Raw genomic sequence first — 17,786 nt, 5'->3', positions numbered from 1 at the left:
CATCTACCCAGTAGCTCTTTGAGGAGTTGATAGAAAGTTGAAGTAATTAGTGACTGTGACTAAAGTTGGTATGATAGGGATTTTTCACTTCAGCCTCCTTACAATGATGCAAACTGAGAGAGTGAAAATATCCCTACTGTACTCCTTTCCGACCATCCCCATCAGTGCAGTGAAACACAAGTGTAATCTTTAAAAGGAAGTGATATACCATTGTTTCTACCAATGCTTCTCTCCACTCAGTTTGATAGAATATATTGAGTCGGGAGTGCAAGAAAAGCATTTTGTCGGAAATGGATTATCAACCAGGAGAGAAAAGGCAGGATGATGAACAGAAACTTCTGAGAAACCACTGGCATTTGGGGGGGGGGGGATGCAAAGCAGGTACAAGTCTTATTAGAACATTTTGGCACCCAGCTGTTCTTTGATGGTTTAAGGCTGTTGCAGAGTGAGCCCTAGGATTATAAAATGGAAATTTGTGTAGAATGGAGAAGACTAGATGAACTGTTGTGCTTTTATCTTTTTCTAATTCTTACACGTAGCCCGCTTACACAAAGTAATTCTTTGAAAGATCTTATTTGAAGAGTTAGGTGCATTTTAAAAAGAAGAAAAAATAACCAACAATAGAAACATGCTGAACGTTTTGGAGCTTTGAAAGGACATTTACATCTTTGCCTTCTGCCAGTGATGATCAAATAGGAACCTTCTTGTTTTCATCCTCGACAATTACTTTAAATGTACCCTGTCTCAGTCAAGAAAAACAGTATCTAGGGGGAATCTTTGTTACATGAAAACTCTTGGTTCCTGTCCCAGACCTCCCTGAAGCAAAAACTCTGAGGGTTACTCCCAACACTCGTAATTAAAAATAAAATTGTCTACGTTATCAGTGTTCTCCTTCATGTTTCTGTGGTCCATTTTCGTGCCTGTTGTCTGGAGATGCTGAAGAGTAGACTGGATCCCCTAGAACTGAAGTTACCAATGGTTGTATGTTGCCATATGAGTGTTAGGAATCAAAGAACCTAGGTCATTTTGGAAAGCAGTCAGTACTCTTAACTGATGTGCTATATTTCTGTGCCCCACCCTAACTAGCATTGCATTTTAACAAGACCTAACTTGATTTTGTAATATATTCTTAAGTATAAGAAAAATACAATATTGATAAAGTCTAATTTTATTATGCCAAATGAGTAAAAAAAATTAAAAATATCTACCCGTGATCCTTAGTGTTTACTGAGGAGATGAGCCCTGGGTATATCTGTGAGGATTATCTAGAGTAGGTTAAGTGAGTTGGGAAGACCTATCTAAACGTGAATGGACACCATTTCATGGGCTTTCTGTCACCTTGGGCAGAAAAAAAAAAGAAGACATGGAGCTGAGCAATAGCACTCTCTGCTGTTTTCTGATTATAGATGTAATGTGACCAGCTGTCCTCATGCTGTTTCCACTGTTCCTTCTGCTCCAATGATGGAACACAGGCCCTGGAAATATGAGCCAGAGTGACATCCTTCTTCCTTAAATTACTTTTGTCAAGTAACTTGTCACATCAACAGGACAAGTAACTAATACATTACCGGGCCAGGCTCTGGGTAAAATCTTTACCAAGTATCACACCTTAATCTACTCCAGACCAGTGTCATAGAGAAACCTTAGGCTTCCGTGAATGGAAAAAGCCTCCCCCTCCTGTCTTCAAGTTTCATAATCAAGCTAAGGCATTGCCCTAATTACTGCAATAATCTTTTTCTAGCTAATTTTCTAGCTTTCACAATGGAACTTCTGGTCCAAAGTGGCTCTGTAAAGATAGGTGGAGCTAAGTAGAAATCAATAATCAAGCCAGAGACATATTAATTTCTCCTGTATGGGTGTAGTCCTGTAATTGTTTTTGGTGTGTGCCTAATGGGTTCACTTTTAAAAATAGCTATTGCGTATAAACTCCACCCAATCTAGGTCACCAGATGATGCACGTCTCAGAATAGTGCTCAAGGAAGTGGTAGTCAGAGGGACTGGGCCAGGGTGATTGAGGTTAAGCTGCTTTCCTAGAATCAGACATCTGCAGCAGAAGCCGCCTTCCTGAAAAGATGACACATCTGAGTGACACTCTTCTGGGAGTCAGTTTGCACTGGAGCTGCACTTGGGCTCAGCTCTAAACCCAGGCTCTAGTCACACTTTCTGTTTCTAAGATGGTGTGCCACTAGATGGCTCCAGTGTGTCTCTCCTGCACAGGAGAAGTCACATTAGGGAACATTTTGGATTGTACTTTGTGATCCTTTCCAGCCATCTTCCTCCACAATTGACTCCCACTCAACCAAAAGCAATGTCTCATTTCCATCATCCCATAGTGGCCCAGTGTTGGTTTCAGAAAAGAAAATATAAATGTTTCAGATTTGTTAAGTGTTTGACTTTTCCACATTCTGAACTTTAAAGCCCATTTTCAAGCTTGTGATTTATCTGTACTAAAAAAAAAAAAGGGGGGGGGTGGCCAGAGCATTCTAAAGTGAAGGTTGTTGTGAGTCAGGGAATTTTGTGGTTCACATCCAGATTAAAATCCTAGATGCTTAAATCTTGCCAGACCCTGAGTTTAATTATAAGTCATTGGGCATAAAAAAAACAAAAAAACAAAAAAAACAAAACAAAACAAAAAACAAAAAAATATTTGTTATCTGAAATCTTTTCCAAAAAGATTTTTAGATAAGAAACTGAAAGCTTTATTTGATTTAAATATTAAAAGTAGCTTTTGTAGTTATTTTCTTTTGATCCATGCTAGAAACTCAGTTTCTTATAGGGTCAGATTAATCTTCTAAATAAATATAATTTTATTGTATTTTTCTAAAAAGGGAAGCATGTTTACCAAAAAAATCAATAACTAAGCCAGAAACATGTTAAATGGTGCTCTCTTTGTATGACACCGAGTGGCTTCTCAGGTGGATATTTGAACCAAAAGTAAAATAGTCCTATCCTGAAATGACGCATGTGTTAATACATTATTTTATTACTATAACACATATGCTGAGACAAAAGGGAGAAGGAATACATTGACTCCAAAGTTTGAAGGTTTTTGTCTAAGGCTGGTTGATTCTATTCTTTTTTTTAATTAAACATTTTTCATTTTTTACATATACATTTATACTATTGCACACATACACAGTAGACTTCCTATAGCAAGAAGAACCATGACACAATCAGGAATTATTTAAATCTCATATTCTTAGTGGTTTTGGCTATTCGTATTTAACAGCCTTGAAGAAAATTTCTTTCCTATCTTGGTGTGTCTAAAATTCTGTATGTAAATCAATCTCTACCACATCTTGTCATTATCAACTTAACACGGTATATCTAGACCTAAAAGCATCCCAACTCCCAAACAACTAAGATTCACTGTAAAACTAAGCTACCTGGTCTTGAACTCTATCAGAGACTTGAGAAGGAATAAACTTGATTAATTGAGTATGCTGGGAGTGGAGGTTAGTAGCTTTCCAAATGAGAAGATGACAGTTTGCCACCTGAATAGTCACCCAGAACTCTCCACAGTATTGGAACATCTTCCTCGGCCTTCTGGCCCAACATATCTGACAGACATACTTGTGAGGCAGGAACCATGAAGGACTTGCTTACCCTGTCTAGGCAGAGCTTGGCTGTCAACTCCACCTGCACCCAAGCTTGCTCCTTTTAGGCAGAATTCTGTCCATGGCAGAAACAAAGACATTTTGCCCAGTGGCTTGTTTGTCCCATTTGAAGCCATCTCCAGAAGAAGGTTCCCTGATGCTCATCATCCTCGTTGAGTTAGGCTGGGTGTTGCCAGGAGTCAGCCTATCTCATTGGCAGTGAATTCTTAAAATAATAAAAACATTTTTAAATGCCAGAGTCCATTCTTTATATGCTGCTGCTTGCTTCATGATGGCCATGAAACAAAGAGATGGAGAAAGATACAGGGATAAGAATTATACTATCTCAATTGTAGACCAATACCTTTTCAATGACCAATAACCATCCTCTCAAAATTCCATCTCCTTTAGTAGGACTACTAAATGAGGGGAAAATAATCTTTAACATGTAGACATTTACCCCTTTGTAAAGCATTTATCAAAATGACAGTCCCCTATGATGCTTAAAAGAAGTTGAACTAAAAGACAAAGACCAAATTAAAAAAGAGGATGGCTGTATGTTCATAATGTCATTCCAAGTCAGACTAAGCACTGGCATGATAATTTAATAAGTTGGGATACTTATTGTATGAATAGCAGAAAAAGAAAGGCTTCAAAGATGAAAACAGAATATAAGTTTAAAAACATGTTATATGAGAAAAAAATTTTGTTGCAAAAATTCACAAAATAGAGTTGTCTGAAAAAATTCCAACTTTTGTGTGCATTTCACAAATTCAAGTCCCAGGTGCTGATGAGTCTTTAACTTTTACTTCCTCAACTTTTCACACCTGGTTAGAACTAATTGTCCAAGACTCTGAACAGGTATTTTGTTCCTGGTGTTTTAATAATTTGAAAGCACCTTTAATTATAACTGAACTCAATATACTAATATTGCCTATCTGCATATATGGAGCATCGTGAGTTTGTAGTTAAACATAACAGTAAAACTAATTGTGAAAAGGTGTTTTCAAACTTCTTCCCTTGTTGAATTAACACAACTAACTAGGCTAAGTAGAAGTCCAAGATAATGCTCAATCAGTTCCCTAAAGTTGTTCAGTGAATGTCTTCCACTTTTGGTATCTCATGCTTATAGTTATGCTTCCTATGCAGATAAAAGAAGAAATGGAAATCTATGTTGTTTTTTTTTAGTCACTGGTTCTAAGAACTTTTGGATTATTTGTCATGACCACCTCTGGAAAAGAAAAGGACAATAGAGAACAGGTCTTGCAACTTTGCCTCTTTACCTCTTAAAGACAGAAACTTGACTCTTTGCATTCAGCAAAACTTCTGCTTATAAGAAAGAATAAAATAAAAACCTTATATGGCCTTTCATTTGAAGGTTGCACATATTTCTGCCTTAGAACCCTGCCTTATCGTGACCCTGGCTGTAGCCACTCTGGGCTTTCAGATTCTAGGGTTAACTATTTCTTTTCAGCTTCTAGATCTTCCAATATTTTTTCCACTTCCTACATCTTTTACCTCAATGCTACGTCCTCAGGAAATCAATACATAGACCACACAAGAGAGCATTTTCTTTTGTGGTGCTTTGCCTCTCTTCTGCATGCCACTGACCTCAGTCTGAAGTATGTATTAATTGATGGTCAGTTGTCACCTGGTCTCCCTCTAGAATGCAAATTTTATGAAAGAAGCAATGCCTTACCACAGTTTCTGAAAGGTAAGTACCTTTTCATTAATGAACTAAAGAATGAATATATGGGTACTTGAGGGGGAGGGGGAATGGAAAAAAAAAAACAACTTCTGAGCCTGTCGTGACTCTATGGAGAATTCTTATTCTTATTCTTCTATTTGGTAATTCAGTTTCTTTTATTTTTTATGCATATTTATCCTTTTGTGAATGTAGAGCTGGTACAATGTGTCTAGTTACCGTTGTATACTTCTTTGAAAATCTTATATTTTGGAATCAATTGTGGAAAATATTATATAAGACAATCTCAGGGACAAATGCATTTTGTGAGTAGGAAAACACTTCTACTTGAAGGATGGGATGATGATAAACATTATGAAAATAAAACTTTATGGTATAGACAAGAGAGGAAAGACATTCTAGAAAGCTCAAAATTTAGCTCTTATGAAGTGAATTAAAATGCATGTTTCTTCCATTCTTTGGAAACTTTTGGCACTTTCTAGGTAGTTACCATAGTAGAACCTAAAATTTTGGAAAAATAATCGTAGACAAAGAATCTTTTTTGCTACTACTAAACTACCTTTCTGGCTGTATGTATCTTCTGGAACTTTTAACCAATTCAATATGTATTCTGAATTATTTTTTAACTTATTTAGACATCTTTATTTGTTAGAATGTTTTTTATTCACCAGCAAGCATCATACATTTCTTGGTGTTTGGTCTTTCACTACCTATGCTTTCTAAATTATGTCAAAGAGTTATTCTTTAATTCAATTTCTTACTTGTTTCATGGCATCCTGAAACTTTGATATCAATTATGAGTATAAAGGTACTATCTTAGTGACTGTTCTATTGCTGTGAAGAGACATTGTAACAAAAGAAACTCATAAAAATAATTGAGGAAGTCATTGTTTACAGTTTTTGAGAGTTAGTCCATGATCATCATAGCAGCTTGCAAACAGGCACAGTTCTAGAGCAGTAGCTGAGAACTTTACATCCTACTCAGCAGGCAGCCCACAAGAGGGGGGCGGGGGACATGGACAGAGAAAGAAAGAGAAGCTTCTCCTTTGGTAGGTTTTTGAAAACTCAAAGCCCTAGTGACACACTTCCTCCAACAAGACCATACATAATCCATCAAGGCCACACCTCTTAATTCTTCTCAGACTGTTCCACTAATCAGGAGCCAAGAATTCTAACATATGAGCCTATGGGGACATTCACATTCAAACCACCACAGGCACACACACACACACACACACACACACACACACACACACACACACACACACACTCCACATGTGTATAGTGATGAGTGTGCTTTGCTTCTGGGAAAAAGATCTTTTGATTCAGTAGGACAGACTAGCTAGGTCTTCACATGCTCCTCCATATTTCAAGATGTTTGGAATTCATAATGCCGGGTTTAACTATTTACTGTCATAATACACACACCCCAGATCCACATTTAACATGATAATTTCATGTGGTTCAATTTAATATAATAATATAAAACTTTTATAAAGTAATTATTATATTTAGGTATTATATGTTATATCTTTTATGCTAATTGAAACTTTTAAATGATAAAATAGATTAGGATATATATATATAATTGTGCTTCTTCCCAAATTTTATTTTCTCAGCCATCAACTGTGTTGTAAAGGTTGTGCCTTATTTTTCCAATCTTATAATTTTTATAATACCATGGCAAATACTCCAAATTTAGAAAAAACTATAATCATCTAAATTACAATATTTTCAGACAAACATCTCCTTACTTCATATATTCTATACTACATATAAAATGTTTTCTGGGATATTTACTCAGAAAAATAAACAGATATTTCAAAACATCTGATCTACATGTGCAGTTTTCACTTGAAATATTTTGATTCTTTGTGGATACATTTTTTATACTTTTATTAAATGTCAATGATTTACACATCATGTACCAAAATCTCTCTCTTTCCTCCAAGTAAAATAAAACAAATAAACAGAAAGTCTTGTCATAGAAGCTGTAGTGTATCATGCAGTATAGGCTTTGGTCCACATATGTTTACATTCAAACTGTTCATTGCTACGAGTCATGGGTCTGGTTGGAGGCCTACAGTATAGTTGCGTGATCCTCACTGAGACCGTTTTTGGATATCCTGTTGTTGCTGTGTCAAGGAGATTCTTTATTTTTTAAATCTACAGGTCTGGTCCCTTCATGTGTTCCAGCATGTCATACAAGGGGTAGATGTTGGGGTGAGGTTCACTCACAGCCCTGGATCAGGGCCCACTCTCTTGTCCTAAGGTCAGGGCCTGCTCTCCTACCCCCATGTCATCAGGGCAGGGCTGGCTCACCTGCCACCTTGTGGAGAAATTTATTCTATGCATGTATAAAGCAATTATTTTATCTTAGATACATAATACCATGTATATTCTAGAAATATGGTTCATGAAAACACTGACTAAAAAGCCATTGCTAGGAATTGGGTCTCACTTTTGACGTTGTTGCCCAGTGAGGTCCCACATATGCCCCCAAATAGCCAGCTATTGGCAATGCTATTGGCTACCTTCTAGAAGTTGACAATAAAACTCTATTGGTGAAGGCATCATATACTTGAGTGACAGAGTATGAAGTTATTAAGCTGGTACTGACTGGAAGCTTTATCCTTACTGATTAGCTTTCATATTGTTGTAAGGTGCTGTGCATGCTACCAGAGAAGAAAGTACCATCAGTCCTATCCAGCTGTGAACTCTACCAGGTACAGTAATTGACTGGCATCCCTACCACAGTTTCCTCTCCCTCTAATTCTCCCTGTTTCACCATACCTCTTCTCTCTCAGATCATCTCCTCCTCTATTTCCCTTCAGAAAAGAGTATGCCTCCCAGTGATATCAACCCAATGGCATAACAAGGTACAATAAGAATTGGCACAAATCCTGGTATCAAGGCTGGACTAGGCAACACAGTAGGAGGGAAGGGGTCCCAGGAGAAGGTGAAAGAGTCAGAGACAGCTCATACAATGCTTCTTCCTTCTATTCTGTGGGTTTTTCCAAGCCCCAATGGCAGGCACAGTGGACATCTCCAATTTGGCTTTTTCTCTTTATACCCATATATTAGTGCATCTCTCAGCCCTTATCAGAGCAGCTTCTCTTTGCAGTAGATGGTTTTAATGCAGAGACTCACAACAGGCCAAGGTGCAGAGAATAAGAGACTGTTCAGGATCACCATGCTTCATTCTCTTCTTCCACGGCTCAGGGATCATTGAAGAGAGAATAAAGATGGTTTGATCCAGAGGTGGTGAATAAATACAATATTCTCTGGTCACAGCTGCACATATGAATTCACAAGCATTATGACATTCTATGGAAGTGAAACACAGGCCAAATCCTAGCACAAAGATGGGAGGAGGTATGGGTAAAGTCTTGCCCTGTCCAAAGAGCTATTAGCATTTATTATCTGTGGGGAGAGAGACAGTTCTTGAAGAGTTTTGCCACCAATATGTAAAGCATGTTCTTGTGGGAGGACATATAAATGAATATATGGGCAGTATACATTGGAAGTGATGGCTGAAAAAAAAAGTATAGAAATTTAGGTTTGTAAGGAATTAGAGGTAGATGTTGTTCAAATTGAGGAGACAGAAAATATAAGAAAAAATTATACAAAATTTTTCAAATATAGTAAATTTTTATTATGATGGTAAGGATATAGCTCAGTTGGTAATGTTTTTGTCATGAGTGAGGAGTCGTATTTTATCCTTAGTGCCCACTTAAAAAGCGGAGTATGGTATCACAAGCTAACAATTCCACTATTAAAGAGATAAAAGCATCCTTAGAGCTCACTGTCCATTCAACATAGCTATATAGTAAGTCCGAAGTCACAGTGAAAGACTCTCAAGAAGCAAAGTGCATATATAATGTTTGAAGAATAAAACCTAAGATTTATCTCTAGTCTCACATATAGGCCCACTGGAATACATGAATTCATATGCACACACACCCATACACAGCCTGTATACACACCCACTCCAGTGTAGACTTTCAAAGTTACCCATTAAATTCTTTCCCTCCACATATTAACCAAAAAAGAATCTGTGTTCTCTGCCTGTTCTAAGACTTTTATGAAAGCCTTTGAAAGTTATTGTTTAATCACTGAGGATGGGGTCTGTATGTGGCTTTAATAAAATTGTTTTCTAGAATTTGGAAACTAAGTTCAAAGTCCAAATCTAATGAGGTTTGTGAGATTTATAATATGAGATTGTACAACCATCTGGCCCTGAGGATATTTCTGCATATAAGGAATTAATAACGTTTTTAATTTAAGTAATAGATAAATCTGTTTCATTGGCCCATCACCCATTCCCAACATTGCCTGCAGATCTGTTGATCCTAAATAATATTTTAGAGCTGTGTATGGTTATTGTTGTTCTGAAGCAATATGGAAATACTAAATTCTTATGCCAGGAAATGGGTCAAATCCTAATCTCTTCATGTTGCTGTTTTGATTTCAGAAATAGCTCTGTCCTTCACATACTTGGAGCCTGTATATTTTGCTCTTCTATTGGATTTTATTACAGCTGCCATTCTGCTGTTTCAATGAAAACTTTATTAAAGGTCCACGTTTAATTAACCTCCCCTGGCATCAGAACCTTTCCACAGCCCCAGTCCATTTTTGGTCTTTCAGAAGAGATTCAGGTTTCTCCTTAAATAGCTTTTGTGTAATCTTGTGTCTTCTGGTGGCTGTTAGGCAACAGCACTGCTCTCACTTAGCTGACAAAGGACATGCGGTAAGGCATCGAGTTTCAGACATGCGTTCGTTGGATTTCAGCTCTACCACAGTCAAGGTAAATTCCTTTCTCTTTACTGACAGTGCCATTGGTGAAATGCAGATCACATAAAGAGGAGTTAATTCTGCACACTGCCATGCACACATGTGCCTGCAATAAACACCCAGACCACAGCTCGATACTCTGAGTACCAACCGTTCTGTGTTATTCTCTTTTCATTCTCCCACTCTACTAACGACATAAAAGAAACAATCATTTTGTTTCATTTTCTGTTTTCTTATTTTTCCTAGTAGAAACTATATATGCATGGTCTATACTATAATTTCTGGGCCTATGGTGGCAGTGTAGAAATATTAAACCAAGTCTGTGAATACATACATTTCTACACCCTGTCCTAATTTTTCTTTGGTGGTCAACATGCTTCATATTGTATCCAGTAAGACTACTTGAATATTTTTACCCATTTGATTAGTATCTTCATTTTTTTCCATCGCGTATCTCACAACCGACATTCTGGCCAACACCATCCACCTCCCTGTGTTTCTGAGTGCAATGATTTCCTAGTGCGTATGTAAAATCATACCTCATTTATCTCCTGGTACATAAAATAATTAACTAAACAGAATGTCTTCCAAGCTCACGAGGAGTTCTACCAATGACAAGATTTTCTTCTTTTCTAGGGTTGAATAATACTTCAGGGGATATAGTTTCCTGGCTTAGCTGTTGATGTAAGAGCTTGTTTGCTTACCTTGGCTAATAATGCTTCAATAACTACGGAAGAACAGTTTTATTTTCTTTGACAGTATTTCAGGAAGTGTGATTGCTAGATTGTGTAGTAGTCCTATATTTAGCATTTTAAGTCAATAAAATACTATTTTCTTGAATAGCAACAGCTGTAACAATGTAAATTCAAACAAAACAACACCTAAGAGTTCCTTTTTTATGCATTGTGGCCAAAAGTTACCTGTTGTGTTTTGATATTTTGATAAGAACCATTGTAATATTATTCATTGTTCCACTAAAGGGTTATCAAAGTCCAAATATCTTTGTTATAACTTTTAATGGGCAGGCACATATCTCATACTATATCTATGACACTGGATTAAGAAAGCATGTCCATAAAAGGCCCTGTCCTGTGATATCAGCATTTTTTACTTCCTGTTTGCTGCTGTAGTCATAATGCTGTGAGAACTGTGATATTAGGATTCAGAGTTGAGTAGGAATGGCAAGCATATTAAAAAGATGAACCAACTGCTCTTTACCCAGGAAAATAAATCAACACTCAGTTGCTTATCTAATTTTTTTTTTAATAAATAGAATAATAAAACTATTGCCCTATATCCATCTTTATATAGTCATGCCCATGGTGGTATATATTTGTAAACTTTTATATATCTGTGGCTTTAAAAAGCATATTACTAGTGCCTAGGTTAAAAGAGTAATAAACAAAACCAAAAGTGTAAATATTCAACCTAATGTTTTTGTTTCCAAGGAAACTCAGAGCTCAGATCTGGTATGTATGTGTGTGTGTGTTTGTGTGTGTGTGTGTGTGTGTGTGTGTGTGTGTGTGTGTGTGTGTGTGTGTATGAGAAAAGTAAAAAGGGGAACACAAGACAGAAATCAAATGTTTGTGAGAAAATGATTCAGATCAGATTCAGTAAAATGAGTATAACACCGATAAACCTTCAAAGTTTTGTATTACTTGAGAACGACTTTGAAATTTTGTCTTAAAATGGTTTGGACATACTTCCAGAGCCATTATCATGTTGGCGAGTGAGCCTAGAGGCCAACTTGTCTAAATGAATGTTTTAGGAGTTATTCCAGTAGAGCAAGCTCATGCCGTTTCTTATATAACAGGCCATCGCAGAAGCAGCTGCTAGCCGCTGGTACAAGGGGTCACAGTGTGTGAGAGTATGAAAATCTGTTAGTCATGTATCCTGACAGGTCAATAAATACACCCTTGTGCTTGTTCTGTTCCCCAGCCAAATGCTATGAGCCTGTGGTTCTCAGCTACCATTGGTAGACTGTCATGTGAATGGATTGCTTAACAAACTAAATGCCAATATGTGCCTTTGTAGGGAAAAAACCCCAAGGAACATTCCCCCTTGCTTGTATCCGTGATATTACACTTACTTGTTTTCAGAATACATGGCAAACTCAAATAATCCCACTGAATCCCAATTTCCAGCAAATCACTTGCACCAGCACTTGTGGTTTATCACAGTGTGGGTGTAGATGTGTTCACTGAAGCTCACTTAAAGTGGTCAGTGAACATGTTGGAGCATGGTGCTTGCCTTAGGAAGCATCCTTTAGTGTTATGATGGTCATCTATAAAGGATACACTTTGAACACAGTTACAGATGGAAAAGCTAGATGAGTAAATCCTGTGAGGTGAAGAGTGGATTATTGTGTAGGAAAGGAAGATTTTTTTGTTGTAGGTTTTTTTTGTTTTGTTTTGTTTTGTTTGTTTTGCAAGACAAGGTTTCTCTGTGTGAACAGACTGGAATTCAACTCACAGAGATCCTCCTGCCTCTGCTTCCTGTGTGCTGAGATCAAAGATGTACATCACTATGCCTGGCTAAGAAAAGAAGCTTTATGTTTGAAGTTCTTGGGTAGGACAGGCTTAAAGAAAGACTAAGAACTTTGATGGCTTTATAAATAGAATGTTTCCTGAGGAACCCAGAATGACAGAGTCTAAGGAAAGAATAAGGTTTAAGAAAGCATCCTAAGGACAATGATCTGCTTGGTAAGAAAACCTAAAATAAAATCAGATCGTATTCACTTGGTCAGGGCATAGGTAGTTTTATAATTAAATGATATATTCCCATGTTGTCTTCTGGATTACTTTTATATTTATAACACATAGTAAAATAAAATTGAAGGCTTCATAACAACATTTTATTGTACTGAGTAGTTGTCAGATATCAGCATTTATTTGCAAAGTCAAATTATTTATAAACATAATTTACAAGAACCAGTAATTAAGTCTGCATGCTGAGCTTTATTTTGATAGTTGTTTCCATGGTGCAGTGATGTTGTTTTGCATTTTCAGTGCTTCCCATTATGTTAGGTGGGCTTAATTTTTGTGTGTTTCCTACCTAACATTTTAAGTTATTATGAAAAAAACTCAATGGGCAAAATTGGCAGCCTTAAACATAATAATTAATAAATTGACTGATTTTTGTACACAATCAGCCCTTTTACTTAGTAGGAAGACTGCATAAAAACTGTATTATTATTATTATTATTATTATTATTATTATTATTTCCTAAATTCTAGATAAAAAATTACAACACTGCAGAATTCACAGTTATGAGGGAATGGAGTTCATTGTGGGCTTAGGGGTGCTTACTTTGCTTCAAAACAGGAGTATAACTCAATTAAGTTTATTGTCAAAGTACTAGATTTAAATACTAAACTTTAGAAGCTGCCCTTTAAATGAATTTCTGTTTAAAGGCATGTTTATTTATTTTTTCCTCCTGCGTTTTGCCTCCTTATTTATTAGGACATACCTAGGACAGTGCTGGAAAACTGTACAAACTTACAATACAAATGTATGCTTGAAAAGCTATGCCATATTGTATACCTGTTAGGGTGCTGGAAGGGATACCTAGCTTAAGGCAGAAATCTACAGATGAGTCACAATTTTGTTATCTTTCAGATCCCAGCTTTTTTTCTTTAAGTGATATTTTATTTTTTTATTAATTCATTCATATTACATCTCAATTGTTATCCCATCCCTTGTATCCTCCCATTCCTCCCTCCCTTTGTTTTCACCCTATTCCCCTCCCCTATGACTGTAATGAGGAGGACCTGCTGCCCCTGTATATGATCCTAGGGTATCATATCTCTATTTGGTGGCCTGCTATCCTTTCTCTGAGTGCCACCGGGCCTCCTCTTGAAGGGGATGTGGTCAAATACGGGACACCAGAGTTCGTGTGAAAGTCAGTCCCCACTCTCCACTTAACTGTGGAGAATGTTCTGTCCCTTGGCTAGGTACTGGTAGGGGTTTGGTGCTTACTGCACGTATTGTCCTTAGTTGGTGCCTTAGGTCTGAGCAGAACCCCTGGGCCCAGATCCACCCGTGATAGTGTTCTTCTTGTAGGTTTCTAGGACCCTCTGGATCCTTCTATTTCCTCCATTTCCCCATACTTCTCTCACCTAGAGTCCCAGTAGGATGTCCTCACATCTATCTCAATTTCCTGGTAAGTGAGGACTTTAATGGGACATGCTCCCACGGCTAGTATCCAGCGAGTATATACCATTTGAGTGTTTCTGTTTCTGGGTTAACTCACTCATTATGATCATCTCTAGTTCAATCCATTTGTCTACAAATTTTGGAAATTCCTTGTTTTTAATAGCTGAGTAGTATTTCATAGTGTAAGTGTACCAGTTTCGTTATCCATTCTTCTAGTGAGGAGCACTTAGGCTATTTCCATGTTCTGGCTATTATGAATAAGGCTGCTATGAACATGGTTGAGCATGTGTCCTTGTTGTTGCTGAAACATCTTCTGGGTATGTTCCAAGGAGTGGAATAGCAGGTCCTGAGGAAGCCCTATTCCCAGTTTTCTGAGATAGTATCAGAAAGATTTCCAAAGTAGTTGTACTAGTTTGCATTCCCACCAGTAACGAAGGAGTGTTCCTCTTTCTCCACATCCTCGCCACCATGTGGTGTCACTTGAATATTTGATCTTAGCCATTCTGATGGGTGTAAGATGGAATCTCAGAGTTGTTTTGATTTGCATTTCCCTGATGACTAAGGAGGTTGAGCATTTCTTTAAGTGTTTCTCAGCCATTCGATATTCCTCTGTTGAGAATTCTCTGTTTAATTTTGAACCCCATTTCTCAATTGGGTTATTTGGTTTGGTGGTGTTTAATTTCTTGAGTTCTTTTTATATTTTGGATATTAGACCTTTTTCAGATGTAGGGTTGGTGAAGATCTTTTCCCAGTCTATATACTGTTGCTTTGTTCTGTTGACAGTACCTTCTGCTTTACAGAAGCTTTTCAGCCTCATGAGGTCCCATTTATTAATTGTTGACCTTAAGGCCTGGGCTGTTGGTATTCTGTTCAAGAAGTTGTCTCCTGTGCCAATATGTTCCGGGCTCTTCCCCACTTTTTCATCTAACAGATTTAGTGTCTCTAGTTTTATGTTGAGGTCTTTAATCCACTTGGACATGATTTTGTGCATGGTGACAAATATGGGTCCAATTGCATTTTTCTCCATGTAGACATCCAGTTAGACCAGCACCATTTGTTGAATATGCTATCTTTTTTCCATTGAATAGATTTGGGTTCTTTGTCAAAAATCAAGTGACCATATGTGTGTGGATTCATTTCTGAGTCTTCGATTCTATTCTATTGATCCGGATCCCAGTTTTCAATGCTGTCTTTCTTTTTAAATCAGAAAAGAGGAGATCAGGCTTTGCATTAATTAGTTTAAAATCCAGGTCTGGCATTGTAGCTATGAGATCATGGGCTAGTTGGTTACATTCTCCATTCTTGCTTTCTCACATCCTTAAGATGTGGATAATAGCATTTCCAGTGTTAAGATAAATATATATGAAACGAATGCATATAAAATACCTAGTTCAGAATCTTCACTTTAGAAGCATCCAGCAGAAAATTCTCAGTAAAACAAAGTTTAAAATGAAAACATATGGGTGCCTGATTCTATATCTTTGTTCTATTTCTGTCCATGTGCAAAATTCACACTTGGAAAGATGGGCTTAAATAGCCTTCTTTAGGTTTCTTTAGCCCATTTGCAAGCTAGAAATGTGCCACAAAGGCTTTGATATTTTCAGAGATGTATAAATTTATCAACATTTTAAAACTCATCAAAACACACCAAACCAGATCTTCACATATTGTAGGCAAATTATACTGTTATATCTAAAAGCATTTATGTTTCCAATAGCATATCAAACCTTTGCTATTTCTCTCTATAAAATATTTTAGAAGTGATCTTGAGCATTCTTGTATGTAGATTGTGGTGAGAGGCCTTTCCAGCAGAACTATTTGAAGGGAACAGTTATGCTGCCATTTGAAGACTCCATTTTGGTGAATCAGTCTGGGTATGAAGTGGTAATGCTGACATCTGTAGAACAAAATATTAATAGAACCTCAGAATGTGTACTGTCGTTGACAAAGTGGGGTGGAGTCTATGATAATCTCGGTTTCCTGGTAAGAGTGAAAGCACTAGGATACTAGGGACTTCTCTACCTCTAGCCCCTTTTGAACATTTTTTCTTATGAATACTAAATGGAATGCATAAGTCATCCTCACAAATAACCATCTGATCTCAGATTGCTTCAAATAAATAGAGTGGATGCATTCTCAGTTTTGACACTATTGTTATCATTATCTTACGGCCAAATTCATGTTTTGGAAAAATACAACCAGGAACTCTGGCATGGTCACTTTACTGTGTGAGGTTGAGTGGATCGGGAGGGAGCCACGTACCTGTGACAATTCTTAAAACAATTAAGAGTAATAGTAAGAATAAAACCATTTGACCTTGAAATTATACATCTCTCTGCAACATCATTTTTTTTGGTGGGGGGGTTAAGATGAAGACTAGGTATCATGTTAACTTCTCAACTGGAGTCCATCTGCAGGAGACAGGAGACTGTGATGATAATGAATTGCTGTAATGAGACTTTTCATAGATAAGCTTTTCCAGCCTATTTCGTATAACTGTAGGCTTGTTGTCTAAGAATGTTCCCATAGCATCCCCCAGCCCCAGAGAGTTCTAGCTCAAAGAATTCCTACTCAGCTGTGGAAAGGCAATTACTTATTCCTAAACCAGCCCCCTCAAGTTAAACTCTTGCATGAACATAATGAATGACAAAGTAGTTTGAATCATCCACAGCACATCTGTGGAACTTGAGGAAAGTTTGTCACAATATAGCACAGACAATGCCAACGAACATCCCTGGCTCAAAGTGATTTTTACCTTCAGTTGAAATGATCTCAGCAAACAGCTGCCAGGTGAGTTGGACGAACGTGGGTGAGAGGCTGCTAGGAGCATCTCCACAGCTGAGTGCAGATTCATTTGTAGCTATTTATTTATTTCTGCCACAGGGAAGGGTGGAGGAAAGGCAAGCATATACTGCAGAGTAATTTATTGAACCAATGAAAATGTCATGAAAACACTTCAAAATTGGACTGTGTGGGAGACAAACATGACTTTAGATTCTGGGACAAGCTCAACATTCAGTTTTGACACAGGCAAATGACAAGTTGTTCACAAAATTTAAAATAGCAAGATGAAGACTACAAGTTACACACATATTAAAATAAAAAAAACTCTGAGATGATTAATTAAAAGGGAAGATGAGTTATGCAACTTCACTCACCCCACTTTGGTGAAAGAACTATGTACATGTGGTGTGTATGTGTGTGCGTGTGTGTGTGTGTGTGTGTGTGTGTGTGTGTGTGTGTATGCACACTCACATCTACATGCTCTAGTGATATGAGGCCCATGGTAGTTCTTCACTTAATTTTCCTTATTTTGAGGAAATTTAGTGGAAAAAAATTAGAACTACAAATAAGCCTATAACTTATCTCATCTGAATTTCACAGTCTAGAGAGGAAAAAGCAAATGCCCTCAGAATGAAAGAAAGACATGTTCATCTGTGAAAGATCCTTTCTAAAACAGGGAGGAAAAACATGACACAGATTGTGCCAATTGAAATGATTTGTTTGGGTCACCATGGTGACTTTGGTAAGTCCTT

This window comes from Acomys minous (assembly GCF_964271855.1).
Source record: "Acomys minous genome assembly, chromosome: 3".
Classification (NCBI taxonomy): domain Eukaryota; kingdom Metazoa; phylum Chordata; class Mammalia; order Rodentia; family Muridae; genus Acomys; species Acomys minous.
The sequence above is the reverse complement of the archived record's forward strand: the minus strand, read 5'-3'. Positions refer to the sequence as shown.